The sequence below is a fragment of the Meleagris gallopavo genome, chromosome 1 (genome assembly GCF_905368555.1).
Source record: "Meleagris gallopavo chromosome 1, MGAL_WU_HG_1.1, whole genome shotgun sequence".
NCBI lineage: Eukaryota > Metazoa > Chordata > Aves > Galliformes > Phasianidae > Meleagris > Meleagris gallopavo.
The window spans coordinates 45,652,921-45,672,653 of NC_139404.1; the positions used below are offsets into that span (position 1 = coordinate 45,652,921).

General features: G+C 35.0%; 1 long non-coding RNA gene across 2 annotated transcripts in view; it reads left to right on the top strand.

The window, feature by feature from the left end:
- LOC146545280 (uncharacterized) overlaps nt 1–18,880 on the top strand; it is a 76,502-nt gene extending 57,622 nt beyond the window's left edge. The window contains exons 6-9 of one of the 2 annotated variants that reach the window (XR_014883237.1): nt 10,985–11,082; nt 12,313–12,392; nt 15,056–15,215; nt 15,321–18,880. This is a non-coding gene — a long non-coding RNA (uncharacterized LOC146545280). Of the gene's footprint in view, nt 1–10,984; nt 11,083–12,312; nt 12,393–15,055; nt 15,299–15,320 lie in introns of those variants that run through there. The other variant, XR_014883238.1, reaches the window with a different exon arrangement.
- Nucleotides 18,881–19,733: the final 853 nt, after the last annotated feature.

The window sequence follows — 19,733 nt, forward strand, 5'->3', positions numbered from 1 at the left end:
TACAGGTTGATGATGGAATTTTTACCCAACAGACTTGTTTAGCTTTATGGAAGTGTGGATAAAGAGAACTGAATCTGAATAACACAAATATCTCCATATGAAAACTTTTGGAAAACAGTGACTGATCCTTCATTCAATTTATGTACTGATGAAAATTCTGTTGTAAGTATACAGATTGTTATATGGCTTATATGGCGTTAGTATTTTTGCTTGTTTGCAAGTTGCCATAAAACTTGGTAGGTCAAAGTGCAATGTTTTAGAAGTATTTACTATTTTACATTCTTATAATAAGTAGGAAGATAAATTTCTAGAAGCCTTTCTTTAAAGTAGACTAAAAGATATCTTCTTTGAAGAAATTAAATTGAAAATTAAATGAGGGAGTTTTCATTAAAATTTGCCTGAGTGAAAATGAGAACTTGGACTATCATGTTCAACAGTTCAAAAATTGCTTGAGAAGACATGAACTTTTAAAGTCCTGTCTGAATGATCACTAAACTTTTAGTCAGAATTGAATCCACTTTTCCATGTAGAAATGTTGAGGCAAACATTTATATGAAAAGATATAGTCCAATTTCTGCAAATACAGACCAATTAGTGAGATTTAATTTAGTTATTTGTCACTGAGTATGCATCATGTATATGTTAGAGATGATTTACCATTATTTCCTTGTCTTATTTGCAAAAAGAGACTCCTACTTATTGAAATATTGCTGAAGAATCTAGCTTTCCCCACAAATTACACACTTTTTGCATAAATGTGCCTAATTACCTGAATTCAGTTTTGATTAGCAGTGTTAATTGATGCAGCTGTGGATGGGCTCTGTTTACCTAAATTACCATGTGCAAACAGCAATACGTCTGAAAGTGAATATGCTAAACTGAAAATACTAATTAGCTAAGACAGATTGTTATTCAAGTCACATCTCGGAGCTTTTTAATGAAAGCCTGAATGTGTCAGGGCTTTCTGATGTTCAGACAGAAATGTCTATATTACATATGATTTCTAAATTTAATTCATGGGAACAGATGGGATGTCGTCCGGGATTCTTCTCCATCACTTCCAGTATTAATGTGAATATTTTACTCTACTGGAGACATTTTTGTGTGTGTGTGAGAGAGAGACAGAGAGAGAGAAAGAGAAAGAAGTGTAAAAGAGGAGGGAGGAGCTCATTGTGTGCACTGACAACACGCCAGCCAAGAACAGCTCACTGGTCTATTTTTCACTGACATATTTGTAAATTATAGCCACCTACTTTCCAAGAATGAAGATAAACAAACTATTTTGCAAATTTAATAAAGCTAGATAGTAGGTGCAATAAAACCAAATAACAGAAAGGTTAAGCATATCACAGTAACAGAGAGATCTTTCACAGCAATACATATTTTTCTTTCTGCAACTATAACAAAAATGCATCTACTTTTTATAAAAGAGGAGGATTGGATTTGTACTTCTAAATTTTGCAGACAGGCTTTTAATTACATTGAACTGTGCTGCAAAATAAAATGACAAAATGGTTTTCTCAATTTTATTGAGATCAGGTATTCAGATAGAGTCTGAATCACTCTTAATAGTTCTGTTGGATGAAAAACTGTAAATATATTTGAGAGTAGTAGAAAAGAATATTTAAAGCATATACATTGGCTTAGATGTTCTTAATCAAGATCAGCAGCTGTACCACATATGCCTATTCTTTGGTCTGTTTACTCTTTTGCTCTAGAGCTTAAATATTCAGAGGTCAACTGCTCTGTGAAACTCAGTAATTCCATCAAAAGCTTTTCCCACATGTCTTGTCAAAACGCAAAGCAAGGATTAGAAATACTGTGCCTAACTATTTGTACCAAAATAATGGTTATAGTTGTAATGTTCTAATTTTCATATTTATTCAGTTCTTGCATAAACATTAGGTAACATTTAAATGTTATAGAAAATGTTTGATTTTTTGACCTGAATTGGTCATACTCTATTCTTGTGTTGTGTGTATTTTGCAATGGGAGAACTCTTTTGGATCTACTATTCCAGAATCATAGATAACATAATGAATAGAATTCAGTCTGGTTACTTAATTTCGAGAATACAATACTTTCCTTTTCAAAAGATTCAACAATTCTGTTTTTAGTAGCCTGACATGTAGAATAGATTGTATTTTAAACACTTTTCTAAACTCCTAAACTTCATACCTGAGTCTTTTAGTCATATCTTCTTGTACTTCACTTGTGTAGGCTTTTCTGGTGGAACATACTTCTAAATAAATCAGCCACAGATATCTGCATTGTTCAGCTGGCAATTAACTCTGGCCAGAAAGAACAGCAGTACTACACATCAGTTTTGGACCACTTTGGTGAAAGAATTTTTCCATTCCCATTACTGTTGCAAAATGAAAATGATTCAGTATAATTAACTGTCTGTCTCTTCAGTCCAGACATCTGACCTAGTAAAGAGCTTTTGTCTGAAATAAATCATATTTAACAGAATTCTTGAGTCAGAAAATGTCATACTAGACCATTTCATGGCGTGTAGTCCTCAGCCTTCAGTAGGGCTTGACTTTCTTGTGCAAGGTGTAGCTGAAAGAATAAATGAGAAAGAGAAGAATTATATTCTAGGGCGTAGAAGAGGCAGAGACAGAAATCCATGCTAGTTTTAGGAAGCTCTGGAGGTGCTATTGAGTGACAATACAGCTGTGTGTCTCAACATGGTTTTCATGACAAAACTGAAGCATAGCATGGTATTAGCTACCATGAAACAAGTGAACTCTATCCCAGTCAAAAACATAATAAAACTATCCTCAAATTTGGATGAAATATACCTGTGAAACATACTTAATACAAATTGCAGACTTGCATCAAGGGGGGAAGAGAAGAAAAGGAGATTCTAACTCCTCCTTGCTCAGTACTACCTTCACAGGGTTTACATCCCCCACACTGTATAGTGACATTAAAGCTGTGTGTGATTAGGGGGAAGCCCATTGAAGAATAGAAATGGTTTCCAGCTCCACTTCTTAAATGTACCAATTTTTACTAATTGCCTTGCTCCCTACGCAACAGTTTATATCAAATTCCATTTTACTCTTCTACAGTAGAAAGATCAGTGGCTATAGCAGAAAATCTCTCTTCATCTTTTTCTTAAATTCTTATGGTCTTTTCTTTCCCCACATGCAGTCTATGTTATTGTAATTCTTGTAATACAGGGTTGACTTGGAAAGAAGGCTGAAGTGCTGTATTTTGTTGGATACTTCTCTGTGAACACATTGGGTGGCCACACATATTCAACTGATCTGTTTTGATATTTCTGCAGGATTTAAGATCTCTGCTGTTGCCAGCTCAGTGCCGTGTTTCTCATCTTCACATGTCAATACTGGGTCTGTTAGCTACCTCTGATTTGTCACGGTGATTCTCAAAACAAGTGGGATGGTATCTCTGTATTGGAAAAGAGGCTGCAAATCAAAAGCATCTTATTTTTGCCTTAATAAGTAATATTTGGCATATTCATAGATTAGCTAATGTAATATGATGTATTTTCCAGATCTGATTTTCTTTGGTTCTGAAAATGTAAGTCTAGAGAAACAGCTTGGTGTTCACTCACAGGACAGCAAAGTTCAGTTTCTTGCATGAATCTTTTTATAAAATCAGTCTTAATCTAGGTCAACTGCACAATTTCTTGTTGCTAAACTAAGTGAATATATTTGTTCACCAGTAAATCTATACAACTGAAATCACATTAATGCTTCCTACTGTAGAAGTTAATTGCACAATATTATGCAATTAATACTAAAAAAAAAAAATAAAATAGGAGAAGCATTTATAAATCTTTTTTTTTTTTCCTTTATATTTCATGTTCTGTCTCCGAGTATCCATTACTCTCTAGGGTCTATGTTTCAGAAAATTCCTCCTTCAGGCATCTGTCAGAGTTGAAGTCCATTAGTCTCTTCCAGATGCCTTCAGTTCCCCTCCAGGTTTCCTTTCTCTTATAGTCTAGTTGCTATTTTCACTTTCACTCTGATTTCTGTTTTCGTACAATGATTATATCTTACCTTATCCTGAACTTCATACCTCTCTTCGTGCCTTTCTCCTTATTGATTTTTTTTTTCTTTGATAGATTAATAGAAAGTGTTAATCTAGTAGACCACTGTAGACATCTAGAAATACTATGCTCAGTGATGAATAATGTTTCTTAAAAGTCTTATGTCAGCATAGATTTCAAAAAGACTTGCAATCAATTGCTTAATGAACTAGTCCTGTAAACTTCTCCAAACGCTTTTCTCTGCTACACAGCCATCTCTTTTCCACCTGGATTCAACTTCAACATACTGCTTTTCATCTATTAATTTAGTTCATATCTAAATTACAAATCATGTGTATGAAAGAAAAAGGAAAGCACAATAATCATGTGTTATCTGCGGACTTCATTAAATAAAGACTGATCACCAAAAATTTATTATTTATGTTATTTTATTAACCTCGCTGTCAGTTTGATTAAGTTGAAAGTTTTTGTCTTCTTTCCTTTTGTTCGTGCATGTTCTCTACTTATTTTTACACCATCTCAAGTCTTTGTTATGGTGTTTCCTTCATCCACTTAGGGCACTGATCATTGAATCAGTGCAACTGCAACCATCTTTTAGCAAAGATTTTGTATATATGTTTGTTTGAGCATGCATGTGTGTCAGTATGCATATGAACATATGAAATATGTGTACTTGTGACTGTTTCAGATAAAATCGTGCTGAAATGAATAAACCCTCAGATAACACATTAGTACCTACTGATGAACTATTTGAGGTGTCAAATAAGAAGTAAAATAAGCAATGTGCATGTTTGCATTTCATTGGGATTCTTTCCAAAGTGAGTATACCTGTGCTGACTAACATCTGCATGCTGGATATGAATCAATCCGTGTGCGACACTTGTATGTCGTGATCAACTAGGACATCCAATTTGTGTGACTAAAAAATGCATAATTTTTGGATCGTGTCTTTTCTAAGCCTTCAAACTCAAATTGAATACTACATGACTAAATAAAAATGTGCTAAAGAGCATATAAACTGATAAAAAGAAATGTCAGAAAAGTTGTGTTTTCCATAGTAAAAGTGTGCTTCCATCTGTATTTTGTATATTCATATGCATGCACAAAAGGATTGTCCATCAAAATGTCTGTACATAGGAATTTCATAAAAACTCTCATCATTTTAAATTTTTTTTTTTTTTTTTTTTTGCCAATTCCACCACGGAAGATCAAAATTTGGAAGCATCATCCAACAGAAAAAGGACATAATGTGTGTGATTTTGCAAGTCCTTGTAAAAATTCTTTTTCTCTGTTAGATGCGTTTTTAAACTATGCTTATTAGTATCAAGAGTAGGATCAGGTCATCTTTAAATCAATTGCTATTTTAATATTAATTTTCTCTCTGGGTATGATAATGAAATGGTACTTTTGGAAAGAAGGCTTATCCAGATTCTTAATGGAACAAACTATTTATTTTCAGGTGTTGAGATCTAAGATGTGGAAAATAAAATGTTGATATTTTAGTTACCTGGCTTTTTCTTTCAGTTATATTTTATAATTATCGTAAAATGTTTTTGCTGTGGTTATACTTCATGCTTTAGACCTACATAACACATGAGTTCCAAAATTTTAGGCACAATCTCAATTCTTTTTCTATTTCTTCATTATAATACAAACTTCAATTGCTTGCCTGTACAAAATATTTCTTTGTAAGCTCACTTCCACCTCTTAAAAAAAAAAGGTATGTGTGGATGAGGGATAATAGGAATTTTCGGGACAAATCATTTCTCTTTCATTTCCAACTTTTGCTTCATCTGAATTGTCTGCAAGACAATTGAGATAACAAGCTGAAGAACTTGGTAGCTTCTAGTTAGCACTACCATGTGATACTCCCATTTGGGGGGCTCCAGGCACTACAGCAATGAAAATGCTTAGAAATAATAATAAATTCATCTAAATAGGACGTTATGAAAGAGTGATATGAAGCTATTTAAATAACTGAAGTACCATTTTAAGCATTGCTCTTGCTTGTCTTTAACAAGTGTAGGCAAACAAACAATAATGTCATAAGACTGTCATGGATAGCTGAAAACCAGTCAAAATGCTAGAGACTTAGTGAAAGGCATTTCAGAGCAATAGGCATATCCACTCTTCATTGTGTAGAACCAAGTACTGTAACTCTTTGGTAATAATTATTGGTTCTAGGTCCTACTTGTAATATAAATTCTATATATTTACAGACATACATGTCTTTATATCCATATGTTAAAAAAAGGAATTTTGGTTTCCTTTGATGAAAAAAGGAATCCAGGAAAAAAAAAAAAAAAGTGCATGTTGGTTTTGTCTATTTTTTTTCTTCTATGTTTCATTATGTGAACTTTAAATTGCTTGATTAGATTTCGGATAATATTAGGAATTTGGCTGTATCTCCTTCATACTTCTGTAGAGTAGCCAAGCAGTTTACTCACCCATATGTTTTTGGTTCCAAAATAAATTCTACAATATATTCTACTATATATATAAAATTGAATTATTAATTGTGGTGTGTATAACTTGGATAATATTCAACCACACACTGAAGAAAGATTCTTTCTGGGCATTGATTTAAACATTGCTTAAATAGTTGGAAGGCTTAATGATTAAAGCGTAATTCCCAAATCATTAAGGACTGTATCTCAGGGAACAGTTTTAAAACGATTACTGGTTGGAAAGATATATTTACTTTTCATCTCATAAAGACAGAGGAGTTCACATATTAACAGCTGTTGATGACATGATTGCTCTCCACATGATCAACTAACATATTCTTGCTGAAATACTGAGCGAAAAAATCTGTTATAAATTCTTGTACATATATTTATTTTAGAGATCCTTTCATTAGTTAAGCAAAATAATTTTTTTTTGTTTCTTTTCATTTAGCACACATAAAAAGTTATGTTTCTATTGTGGTGCGTATTTTATTTGCATTTCATTGTTCTCAAGCCTAATTTGCTGGAAGTTAACTTTAATGATATTAGAGCTGGGAGCAGAATCAATGTTCACAACAGAGAATTTGGCAAGATGGACTTATAAATCCACTTTTTTTTATATATTATGTCTTTAAGGGGGAGTAACTCCTTTTAAGAATGAGATGATATTTAAGACATAAACATTACATCTAAGTAAACTGAAGTCTTTCTGTAAGAGTGTTTTAATTGTTCCAAATTGAAAAAAAGAGATGGGTTCAAATTCTGTACGTCACAAAGTAGATTCTAAGATGGAGAGCATTATTAGTAAATGTTTAACTGATACGCTATGAAGGGTGCAAGAAATGAGCTTAGCTTCCTAGTATGATGTAAGATATTAGAAAATTTTCTGTGTTGTCTTTGAAAACTTTTGTATGTTGAGTTAGATACATAAATAAAGAAATGAAGTTAGCTAATTCATTCAAAAAGGAGAGCACCTGTTGAAATACCAATAAGTAATAGAGCCAGTAGCTATCAGCTACCTCTGCTTGTTGGAGTTAATCTTAGTAATGATTCTATTCTCATATCAATCTCTCAAGCCTTTCCTTCTCTCGGTAAAATAGCTACCCATTTCTTTTGTGTGCGCTAAAGAGATGAGCAACGTGGCCTGCTGCAGGTTGAAGTGACAATGGAGCTCATTTAAAACTGGGATTGTGTCTAGAATGTGCTCCTACACAATCTTTTTTTCTTTCTTATTCTTTTAATGGGCCACAGCTTGGGCATCTTTGCTGATAAAAATAAAATTCAAGAGTGCCTGGACAGTCTTAAGACTGTGTATAAAAGAAAGGAGAATCCAGCTCCCTCAGGTTCGGTGAAGGTTCTGGCTGTGGGTCAGAGCTGAAGAATGGGATTTCACTTTTCTATTAGATGTATGAGGAGAAGAGACTTTGCACCAGAAATGAAGAATGCTGAAGCATTCAAATTAGTTTATGGAAAATGGACAGGACATACTTGTCTTGCAGCCTCATAGGGATACACATTCCAAAATCAAATAAAATTTATTCTTTGGAATTCCATTTTTTGGTTGGCTACAGTTAAAACCACATGTTGAATGGGTTCCAGTAATCTAATGTTCACAAGACAAAAGTAGCTACAATTTATAGAATCATAGAATCGTTAATGTTGGAAAGACAACAAAGGACATCTAATTTGACCATCCACCCATGCCTGTGACCATTCTAGAGAAGTCACTCAGTGCAACATATATTTATTTCTTGAAAACTTCCAGGGACGGTGACTCCACCACCTCCAGGGGCAGCCTGTGCCAGTTCATCACCTCTTACTTTTTCTGAAAATAAATTTTCCCTAATATCATTGTTAAGTTACAGGACTGGAACACATTTATTTTTAAATTTATTTTTAAATTTATTTTTAAAAATATCACAATCTTCTGCTCACATACAGAAAGAAAACAGAAAGGAACTAGATCATAGCTGTGATGTACTTTTGTTGCACCAACTGGAATTCCAGGTGGACCCTAACCCTGTAGACTGAAAAGATGGAAAGAAGTGTAATTTCTACAACCAAACAACTTATGGTTGAACAGCAGTAATACAGTTTAAAAATAAATTCTGATTAGATACAACTCGAAGTCCCTCAATTTTCTGACAGATGTATTTTAGTAAAGTAACCTTATTGTTAAATAGTGAGAGTTAGCAATAGTTGGAATTCTCCATAATTCTACCACCAGCATGACAAATATGCATAGGAAGAAAGCAATCTGACATAAAGGAGGAGGACATTGCCACCGATATATGAGGGTTAGATAGAATCAGTTTGATTTACTCTGGATAGAGGTTCAAGAACTGGTTGTCTTATCAAAGTCCCAGTTTCTCTCACATGTTAATCTGGCTCAGATAGAGCAAGAAAGATGTCGTGCACAGTGAAAATCTTAAATGCATTCTCCTAGTTTTTTAAATGGTCTTTGAATGCTGGCTGATTTGAGAGAAGGAACAATATGTAAGATCATACAACATCACCTGCTGTTATTCAGGAGATGGGAACAATAAGGAAACAAAAGCAGTAAGGGTTTTGCAACAGTTAAATGAGGTGTCTTATTACCGTGTTGTAAGTGGCACCAAAATATGTTGGAGGAATATTCATTGGAAAACTGAGTCTCTAACATTAAATATTCTTGTCTCAAACATCTCCTATTTTCATAATCCGTAAGATGTGTGTTACTTTATTTTTGATATTTGGGGGCTAAAAGACTCACAGGGTTCATAAGTTAATTTTTAAGATTAGGATAACAGAACTTAATTTCTCTATAAGTCTTTCTTCTGGAAAAAAAAAAAAAAAAATAGAAGCAAAGACGCTGTCTTGATAGCCCAGAAACTGGATGGTTTCTTTGTATTTACACATTTCTTATCTTAAAATATCAAATTATCATTCTGATTCAGTATCATCCTGAAGATGAGACAGTGAGAGCCTGATTAATAAAAAAATAAATTTAAAAAGAGTTGTTGAGTGTAAATCTATTGTGTTGTTCCCTTTCCCTACCATCCTTTCCATGGAGGCAGATTTGCTTGTCTTCTTTTTTGAAACCATCAAGAATTGTTGAAGATATAGTTCAATGAACTATACATCTTTTGTACTGGGGAACAGTCCCACTTCAGTTGCAAATATCAGCTTTTGTGAGTGGAACATTTCCCCATGCTTTTTGTTCCCCTCTATGGCTAACACTTCCTGATCCTTTTACAGCTATAATGTTCTGGAGGAGTGAATATATATATGCAACAATTCTGCTGAAATTTCTTCTTACTCTGAACGTATGGTGCTTAAAGGGAGGGAATACGACCATACAGAAATGGCTTTCTTATCCAAGTGGAAACAGTTTTAGTCATCTTTCAGACAGGTTCCATAAACATAATGCAGTGGAGGAAATCATAGAGCTATACTTTAATGGCCATTAAAATTGTCTCTGCATTGCATTCAGTGTGAAAATACAATGAATACCGATGTTTGTGTTATGAATGGAAGACAAATGTCTTCTGAGTGAAAGGAAATCTAATGTTAATTAAACTTTTCTAGGGGCTTGGATGGATAATTCTGCTTTTGTGTTGTTAAATCTCCTTTGATTTTAATTGCATGACAAAAAAAATTGACTGTTAATGTAATGTTAGCAAATGTTCAGATTGATTGCAAGCCTCTGTGTATGCTAAGTAAAATAATTAAATGCTTTTAATTGAGGTGGTTTGTTTTGTTGATTCTTCTTTTTTTTCTTCTTTTCTTTTTTCTTTTTTTTTGTGTTGGCTTTTTTTTTTTTTTTTTTTTTTTTTTTTCCACAGGACAGCCACACTGATAACAAAGCTTTTACTGTCAGTATGTTGAAGGTCATTCTATAATCTGTTCAGAGAGAGCTGCTTCCCTTTAAGTGAAAAGAAAAATCAACTGAGAATACCTAAAATTGTTTAGAAAATCCTATTACACTTACTGAATTCCAGTCAGATTCACACAAAATTCAACGAACTCTCATATCAAGTATGAAAAATTGTAGCAAGTTTTCAATGATATGCACAATTTTTTCCCCTTTTTGTGCCTGACGTAGACAAACAAGGCACTTGGTGAAAACAAAGGACAAACTGAAATTATTAAAATGTACCTAATACTGTGATATGTTTTAGAACTGGAAACAAAGGTAGGACATGTCTTACACATCTGTCTTGTTTCCTTGTGCATCTGTCTGTCTCTCCACAGCAAGTCAATAAAAATGATTAGAGCTGGCATCTCACAAACGTACACCCTTAAACCATGAAGAAATAATACTGTGAAGGAAATTTTTTTTCTGACCTTTTCAAATTACATCCAACTGCCTAGGGAATTTCTCAGTGACTAGAGGTAATAAGGTTCAATCCGTTTTGCTGGTTGGCTTCAAATTTAGCTCCTCAGAAGCCCTAACTTATCTATTCTTTTTATCTTGGCCTTGGCATCTATTCAGTACAGTAATCCATGCATCTAATCTACTTTTTTTCTCCCCTCTCAGGTTTAGCTGGTGGATCACATTTTGAAATCTGCAGCCATGAAAAGACCTCCATTTATTGCACCCTTCAAAACGAAATATTAGCATGGGAGGCTAAGCTGGTATGTTGCCTTTGAGAGGCTCTTGTTGAATTTAATTAGCTTTTAGATTTCATCTCCATCTCACATCTCAGCTTTCACAATATCGTGTGTAGTTTAGGCTTCAGTGATTTTCATTATTTAAAACTTTTCCAACTTAGCTGTGCCACTTTTGCTCCATAGAGTATTGAGAGAGAAAAGTTTGAACTTCATTGTCTTAAATTGATTTCTGTTTAGTTTTTATGACATGAACTCAGAAACAATTGAGACATATTCTCCCAGTAAGTTAGCAAATCAGCCAAGTGAGAAAGTAAAACAGGTATTCGTGCATGTCTTATTCCTCATTGTACTCCATGAAGCAGAACTCGAAAGAGGTAAAGAATATCTTTTGCAAAATATTTATTAGAGTATTTTGATGTAGCCCTGTGCAGAAGGACCTAGGTGTCCTGATGGATGAAAAAACTGAACATGAGCCAGCAGTGTGCTCTTGCAGCATGAAAGACCAATGGTATCCTGGGCTCCGTCAGCAGAGGGGTGGCCAGCAGGTACGGGGAGGTGATTGTCTCTCTCTACTCTGCCCTCCTGAGGCCCCTTCTAGAGTACTGTGTCCAGGTCTGGTTTCCCCAATACAGGAAAGACATAGAGCTGTTGGAGGGGGTCCAGAGAAGAGCCATAAAGAAGGTTAGAGCACCTGCCCCGCAAAAGCAGGCTGAGGGAGCTGGACTTGTTTCAGCCTGGAAAAGTCTACAGGGTGACCTCCTTGCAGTATTTAAAAGGATGTTATAAAAAGGACGGGAAACAACTTTTTACAAGGACAGACAGTGATAGGACAAGGGAGAACGGTTTTAAGCTCAAGGAGGGAAGGTTTTGATTGGATGTCAGGGGGAAGTTCTTTACAGAGGGAGTGGTGAGGTGCTGGAATAGGCTGCCCAGAAAGGCTGTAGATGCTCCATCCCTGGAGGTGTTCAAGACCATGTTGGATGGGGCCCTGGGCAACCTGGCATAGTACCAGATCTGGAAGTTGGTGGCCCTGCCTGTGGGAGGGGATTGGAGTTTGATGATCCTTGGGGTCCCTTCCAACCCAAGCCTTTCTATGATTCTATGATTCTATGGTTCTATGATGTCAAATACTTTTGCTTCTAGGAAAAAAAAGCAACACTTTCTTTAAAACTCAGTATAAAAATGATATAACGGGGCATATACAGTAACTTACATCTTTGGATGTCTGAAGTTTTATTTTTATGATTTATGCAGGGTGTTATGGAGTAATGACTTCAGGTTCTGCTTCAGAAATAACTCCATGGCACTACGAGGAGAGGTGTGAATGAGAAATGGTAAGATCTTGGTTGTTAAATGTGCAAAATCTTACTTACTCCCCATATAGTTTGGACCTAGAGTCTCCTTTCATTTCAGGCAAAGTAAAATCATTAAAATTTGCCTTTACTGCTGTAACTTCCTCAGAGTATTATCTGTGTTTAGTTATACTTGATGTGCTATTGAACCGTCTATAGATTACTGAGAGTGTATGCATATCAAAAAGCACCTGTAAACACTTTCTTTAAATCTTGTGAGAAATATTTAGGAAGAGATATGCAACTCACTTTATATATAGGCTCAAGGCAAAACAGTGCCTATAAGGAGTTTTGCTAAAGATATGTGGTAAATTTTTTCTTTTTCCTGAAACCATCTTCATGGTACTTTGATTCTGCTTTCTAGCATAAAGCTGGATAACGTACAGAACTGAGAATTTATAGATATTGTCCCTGTATGGAAACAGGCCCTTAATAGTACTATAATGTTTGCTGACTATCTTAATCATTTTTCACCATAACCATCACTTCTAAGGAAAGCTGTCTGTCACTACTCAGGATAAGATGAGCTGTAGATGCCACCAATTTCATTGACCTTGACTGTTCCAGCTGAAACAAAATAGGTTCATTTTTAATCATAACAAATTGTTCACTACTGAGTGTTAAAGATAGGATATTCACTAATCTGAAGGCGAGTAGGCCAGTAACTTGCCTAGAGAACAACCACTAAGTGGTTGAGAATAGCTTTCATTCAGAAATTAATTTAAGGGAAACAGGGAGACAGTCTTCCACATTGCTAAACCTCATTTCCACTGTTCTTTGATGTAGCACAGTGTCCTAGATAGTGCCTTTGTTTTGGAGGTAATCTGGAAGGATGTATTTTGAATGTACAAAAACGTACAACTTTGCACAAAATATAGCCTTTTTTAAACAGTAAATTAACTGGTGAGATCTCTCTCCTTTAAAATAGTATATATAGAGTGTAGTCAATTGAGTTAATCTTTGTCTAGATGTTCGTTTACTTTCACATCTTCAAAGTTCTACTGATACGTATAGTCACAACACAGTAGAATAGATTTGCTCTTCATTATACACAAATTAGGCTTCTCCTGGAATTCCAGCATTTGGCCTCCAGATAATGGAGACCAGCAACTCAAAAGCATTCATAGTTTGTCAGGACTCCCAGAGGACTGAGAAATTGTTCATGTAGCAAGGTTTAGCTTCACAAAGTCATATCAGTGTTGTTGATTTTGTTCATATATCTTCCTGCAGTATCTGCTTTGAAGAATGTCTAATAAATGCCACTTCTCTTAGTCTTTCAAGCAAAAATATGTAAATAAGGATGGGATTATTCTCAATGAAAGTACGATATTAAGATAGTGGCTGTGTAAACCAAATATATTCTTGTTTCTAGGATTGTTACTTATTTGTAATTCTGAATGCTGGACCAAAGTTGTTCAATCCATTCTTCATATATTTCTACCATTGGATTTCAGATCATCAGTACTGAAATGAATTTGAACTAATAAGCAGAAAAGATTTTTCTTTCTTCTTTGTCTTCTCCTTTTTTTTTTTCAAATGCAGTTAACCACAGTGTATTTTGCATAAAGGCAATTATGTGGAAATACCTAAGTGTTTGCATCTCATTTGTTGGAGTGTTTTTGTACCAGTAATTATAAACTATTGACAACAGTTGAACAAAATGTGTTGTGCTCTTGGAATGTTGTTAAAACCTTTTCTTTGTCAAATCCAAGTGTTCTGAATCACTGACAGTCCTAAAAACCTCAGAGCTGTATTCTACTTTGTGAAGACTGGGGAATATCAAACTCTTCTCTATAAACTATTTTTCAAGTCAAACACAGTAGATTATGTTTTATGGTGAAAAGAGTAATAATACAAGTCTGAATTTTTGTCTGTTTTAATGTCTTTGTAGCTTTGGCTTCTATTCTATTCTTTCTGATTTTTTTATAAGTTGAAAGTCCAACAATAGGAAAACAAAACGGGCACCAGGGACAGGTATATGAAAAACTGTGTTTCAGATTTGCCTTTTTTCCTCAGTTCTCATAAAATATCAAATACGGCTATATATCACTATAACAAAGCTTTATGAAAATTCTGTAGATCCAGTCAAAATAACTCCCATTCACACATCAGTGGTGTTGAAATGGGAGGTTGCATTGTGCACATCAAAGAGACTGTGTGAACGTTATTGATACACCATTCCTCATTGCTCTATGTTATTTATGTTTTCATCATTAGTCTAGAAAGTCTTAATAATTAGCTCTCTAATTTCCCAGAAAGAATGTATTAATTTATTGGACTAGCTGAAGCAAAAAGTAGCTGATCTGGCATTGTAGGTTAATAGTATAGAACAAAACATACTCATAATCATTTGAGAAAAGGATTTGTTCATTCCAGTTTATAATAAAAAGTCCCTTGCCAAAGTGACTTAGAAAATAATGCATTCAGACTGAGTAGAATTACCGCCTAGCAGATTCTATTTATCTGTAGCTTAAAAAGCAGCTGCGTTTTTGTAAAAAGCAATGAATGTGGCAGTCCTACTTAAAGGTAGAAGAAAAAGAACACCCCTTGTTTTGTAATAAGGGGATTTTCAATTTAAAAGAGAGAGCAAGCCTGTTGTGTGAAGTATGGTTATTACATTCGCTGTATTCTATCTCACCCACCAGGAGGCTAATAACGAAGGAGTCAGTGAAGGAGACCAATGCCACGAGGGTTATCTCGCAGCCCCAGATGCTGGATAAGTTGGAAGAGGCAGAATCGCTTTTGGATGACATTCAGGAAGGCCTTGAATGATTATTTGGGGAAGAAAAGACTATTCTTTCCAAGGTAAACAGTCCATTGCATCTGTCTGTTGGTGCTGGTGGTGTAAAAAATGTTTGTATAAGTGCCTATAAAATTCTTTTTTAAAAATGTTTCTGTTTTTTTTTTCAGGTTTTTTTTTTTTTTTCTCAGTGCAGCAATGATCTTTCAAGAACCCTTCCTGAGACAAAGGATCCACTCCACATCCAGCCACACCTAAAGAAATGCTTTGAAGGAATTGCCAAGCTCACTTTTAATCATGAGAAAGAAATTACCCACATGGAGTCAGCAGAAAATGAAAAAGTAGAGCTCGTGCTGTGAATAATTCCAGCAAGTGCCAAGGGGCTAGTTGAGCAATGGCTTCATGAGGTGAATATCTTTAGCTCTTACTTAGGGTTTACTTACTGTATAATCATTTTCTCTTTTAGGAGCAATGAATATCATAAGCATATTTCCTACCTAAACAGCCCTTTGAATATTTGTCAAGATGTTGACAGATTTCAGCCTTATTGTTGTTATTTATTGCAGCTAATATAGCAACTGCAAGTGTGCAAAAATTAATTTTAATAAAAAGCTCTCCAAGTCAGGCTGTCAGCAGGATCTGTGTCTGAAACGATGTTTGTGAACATATGTCTGAGTCTACATGTATGTGTTTTTGTGCTTTCATTGTGTAATGTCTATAGTAGAGGAGGAAAACATTTTAAAATCAATCAGAGAAAAATAAGATTTCAAATGCATCCCATCCTGTACAAATATGTTCTGTTATATTGGAGGGATTCTATTTCCAGTGTCTTTTAACAAAAGGGAAGAGAAATTACGTCACTGATAGCATTCTAACCTTTCCCCTTGGAGTCTCTCATCCAAATTCATTGTTTTCAGCGTGAAATTAGTTTGGTGACATTTTGTTGTTGCTACTGTTATTTATTTCATTTAATCTTCCTTCGTCAAAGGTTGGGAATGGGCTCTTTTGTTGTTCTTTGTTTCTGGGCCAAAAGCCTTTCACCTACACCTCCCTTTCTTCTAGGGCAGGACTAGCCCTGGGTAGGCAGGAGTTAACAGCTAGTGAGATGGGGCAGTTGGAGGAGACTATTTCCATCCCCAGCTGATTTGCTAGACTCCCTGGGTGCCAAGGAACAGTGAAGCCTGGTGCAGGCAGTGGATTGGAGGAGTTTTTTTTTCATTATATGTTGCTTTTCTGCTGTCTGATTGAATAAATTTGAGCCCCTTGAGCCATCTTGTGAGGCCTTGTTTCCCACTACACTGAGTTGTGTGGCAGCAATGTGCCAGACTGTGGCTAAGCCACTTATTACAATGACTTCGTGGTATTTGAGATGCTCCATCAGCAGTATCCTTTGGAGTAAGGGAGGAAAACATGACAGGATTTAGACAAATAAAAACCCTTCCACCCTGTTCTCTGTCATGTGTCTAGCTTGATGTTTGGACAAATTTTCAGCACAAAGTTATCTTCCTGGGGAAAAGTTTTTATAAAAAGCTGCAGTGGGCAAATGGCAATTTTGAGCTCCCCAGGAAAAGCCTAATTCTCAGTTACACTAAGCCTGCAATATACTTTTTAGTTTTTGATTTTTCCCACAAATGGTAGAGATTTGGGGATGTGAGCAGCTGTGTTTATTTTAACACATCTCATTTAACCTTCACCTAAAAACAAATTGGAAGGTTTGGGAGTGCATTAATCTGGACCCAATTAGTGTCTCTTTCTCTCTCAAAAGTGCAACCTGAGATTAATGAATATAAACTAGAGTTTCATATGCAGTCTTTAAATCATTTGCATGTTTTATGCATGATAATTGAATTTATTTATGCACTTCCTTTCATTTAATGATTTCTTGCTCTTTTCTATCCTATCAACATCATATTATGCAAGAAACTGGATTTGGTAGACAAGAAAGAGTAGCAGTATATAAATCAAACCTGAGTTAATTTTTAGTTCTAGTGTCAACAGTACATCACTATTCATTTTGGTATCATGCAAGGGGGTTCTTGGCTGGAAAAATATAAAATATTTTTGGTGAAGGCTTTTGCTTAACAAGACATTTCTGATGCAGCTTAGTTTTCTTGCAAGTGTGCAAGCAAAATTATTTTCAAATGGCAGTTAAATTATTGTATTGACTTTTCAATGACCCTGGAGACTTGTGTTTCAACTTGGCCAATTAGTAGTAATAAGAAGATGAACAGTAATTACATTAATAAATAACTGTTTTCAGACCAGGATCTCAGTATCAGTCTGGCTAAGAAAATAAGGGCATATTATAATTTGTATCATTTTGTCTTTGATTGGGAGTAATAGGGACTTTGGAACTATAGTAAATAGCTCATAGCCCAGACTGTAGGTCCTAGGGACTAGTGAGCCATATCAGCTAGCACTCTGTGGTAGTAGCTGTTTCAGTGCCATAAGTAGGAAATTTTGCTTTGTTTCTCTACTTTAGCTCAGATGTCTTAAAGATTTCTTAGTGATTGTCTCTGCATCTTTTATAATGCATGCCAGGGTGACACCATGGCAAAGACTTTTAATAAGATGCTGGTAGTGGTGCTTTCAAAGCCTTAACCTATACCAGATTCTATTTTGTCTTGTCTTTCCTTATGTGTTGAAAGATGTATGTGGAAGTGACATTCTTCTGTGGTGTCTTGTCTTTTATCAGTGGATTAAATGGTTGTGTCTTGTGATTGTTTCTTGATTCTCATAGGTAGGAATGTTTAAAGGCTAAAGCTCTGTTACTTTGTGATGTAACCATTTCAGTGTGTTTCTTGTCATTGAAATGAAGTTTCAAATGTTCAGTAATAGCATGAAATTATTGGTTAGTTTTGGAGTGGTGGTGAAATCATGTGAAGAAAATAAGTATTGCATCTGATCAAGATAAATTCACTCTAGTGTTTTATGGCTTTTTATTCCTATGTGATAGTAATAAAGTCTCATGTAGGGATGGAAGCCATGAAATACATTGTGAAAAATCATCAACTCAGATGGGGCCATCAGGATAGCATGCTGTAGTTGCAGAGTTATTGAGAATGATTGGAAGATGATTTAGTATGCCACCATGTTGACTACCATGTTATTCATTTTGTTTCTTCATCCCTTACTCATGTAGTTTGATGAGAGGAAATCAGTTTCTAATGAGCTGATCCATCTTCACATCAGTGTTCAGTGTTTATACTGTTCATACATCTTTCATTTTCTGCTAAAGATAACACTGTATATGAAACACTAAGCTAAGAATTTCATGTATATAATTAAAAAATGCCAAAATGAATATCAAGAAAATCCAATGAATTCATAAATGCTTGAAAATTAAGGACAGAACAAAGCAAGGTCTACGTTATTAGCTAGTGATCCAGGTTCTTTATTTCCATGTTCAAGAGCAAATTTGAGAGATGTTCTAGGGATTCACAAAGAATTCTCTTTCCCCACTTACTTGTCTTTGTGAAAGTGCATGATCTTTTCTCATTCTGTAACTGAGATAAAGGCTAATAGTGCTGAGAACAGAAAACAATCCCCGACAATTTCTTTGTATTGCTGCCATTCCACATAGTGCCTTACCACTCTGCTTGGCTCTTGAGTACCAGTTTCCTTTAGGAATATTTTTGAGTAGCTTGTTTGTTCTGTTACAACTATTTACAATTTTTATTCTGTATTTTTTCTCTGAAAAATATACTAATAAAACTATTGATTTTTTGTACTTTGACTCCTTCATTATTTCTCTCCTGTGTGTTTTTTGTTTTTTGTTTTGTTTTCTTTTTTGTCTGCTAATAAGTACTTTCTCATTATAGTTACTCAGGGCCTCATTTGGTGAAAAGTTCAAAAAATAATTAGGAAGGAAGTATATTCCCCTTCCTCCCCAACCCCCAAAATTTAGATATCTAGATTAAATCAAATAGCACCCAGAAAAGTTGGTCCTTGACAAATTCACAGGCACAGTGTGGCAATTATTTCAGTCTTTGGCTTACACACGTAATGTCATGTGAAGTAAAATGTGTAAAAATTTGTAAAAAAAGTTACTTGCAGACTTCTGTTAGAAAGCAAAGTATTTGTCTTTTATGCTTTAACAGAATTGCTTCCAAGAGTATCCACGATGTACTGCCGAGAGAATAAACCAGTCTTGTGTTTCAACTTTGTATATGGTTAAGATAAAAACTGTCTTCATCATTTGCCCCCAGATGTTTTCAATGTTTACTTTGAATATGGTGATTACTCACCAGAAACCTGGAACAAAGCTCTTTAGACAGTTTCAGGTGTGCATCTGTATTCTTTTTCTCAATTTCACCTAGTTTAATGGTAGATGGCAGTTAAACTCTATTTTTGTCACTCCTGAACAACATGCAATTCATCGTTACTGCAGAGAATACAATGAAAAATGCAGTCCCACTTGCAAAGTATGCTTTCAGTACTGTATTGTATTTTCAAAGTACTTCCAGGTTCACATGTCCTCCAAGTTGTACTTTTAAATGCAGAGCCAAATAAATGGTTGAAGGTGAGATCATAAAGGAAAGCTGAGCTCTCTTCCTACATGTCAGTGCCTGTTTGGAAGGACT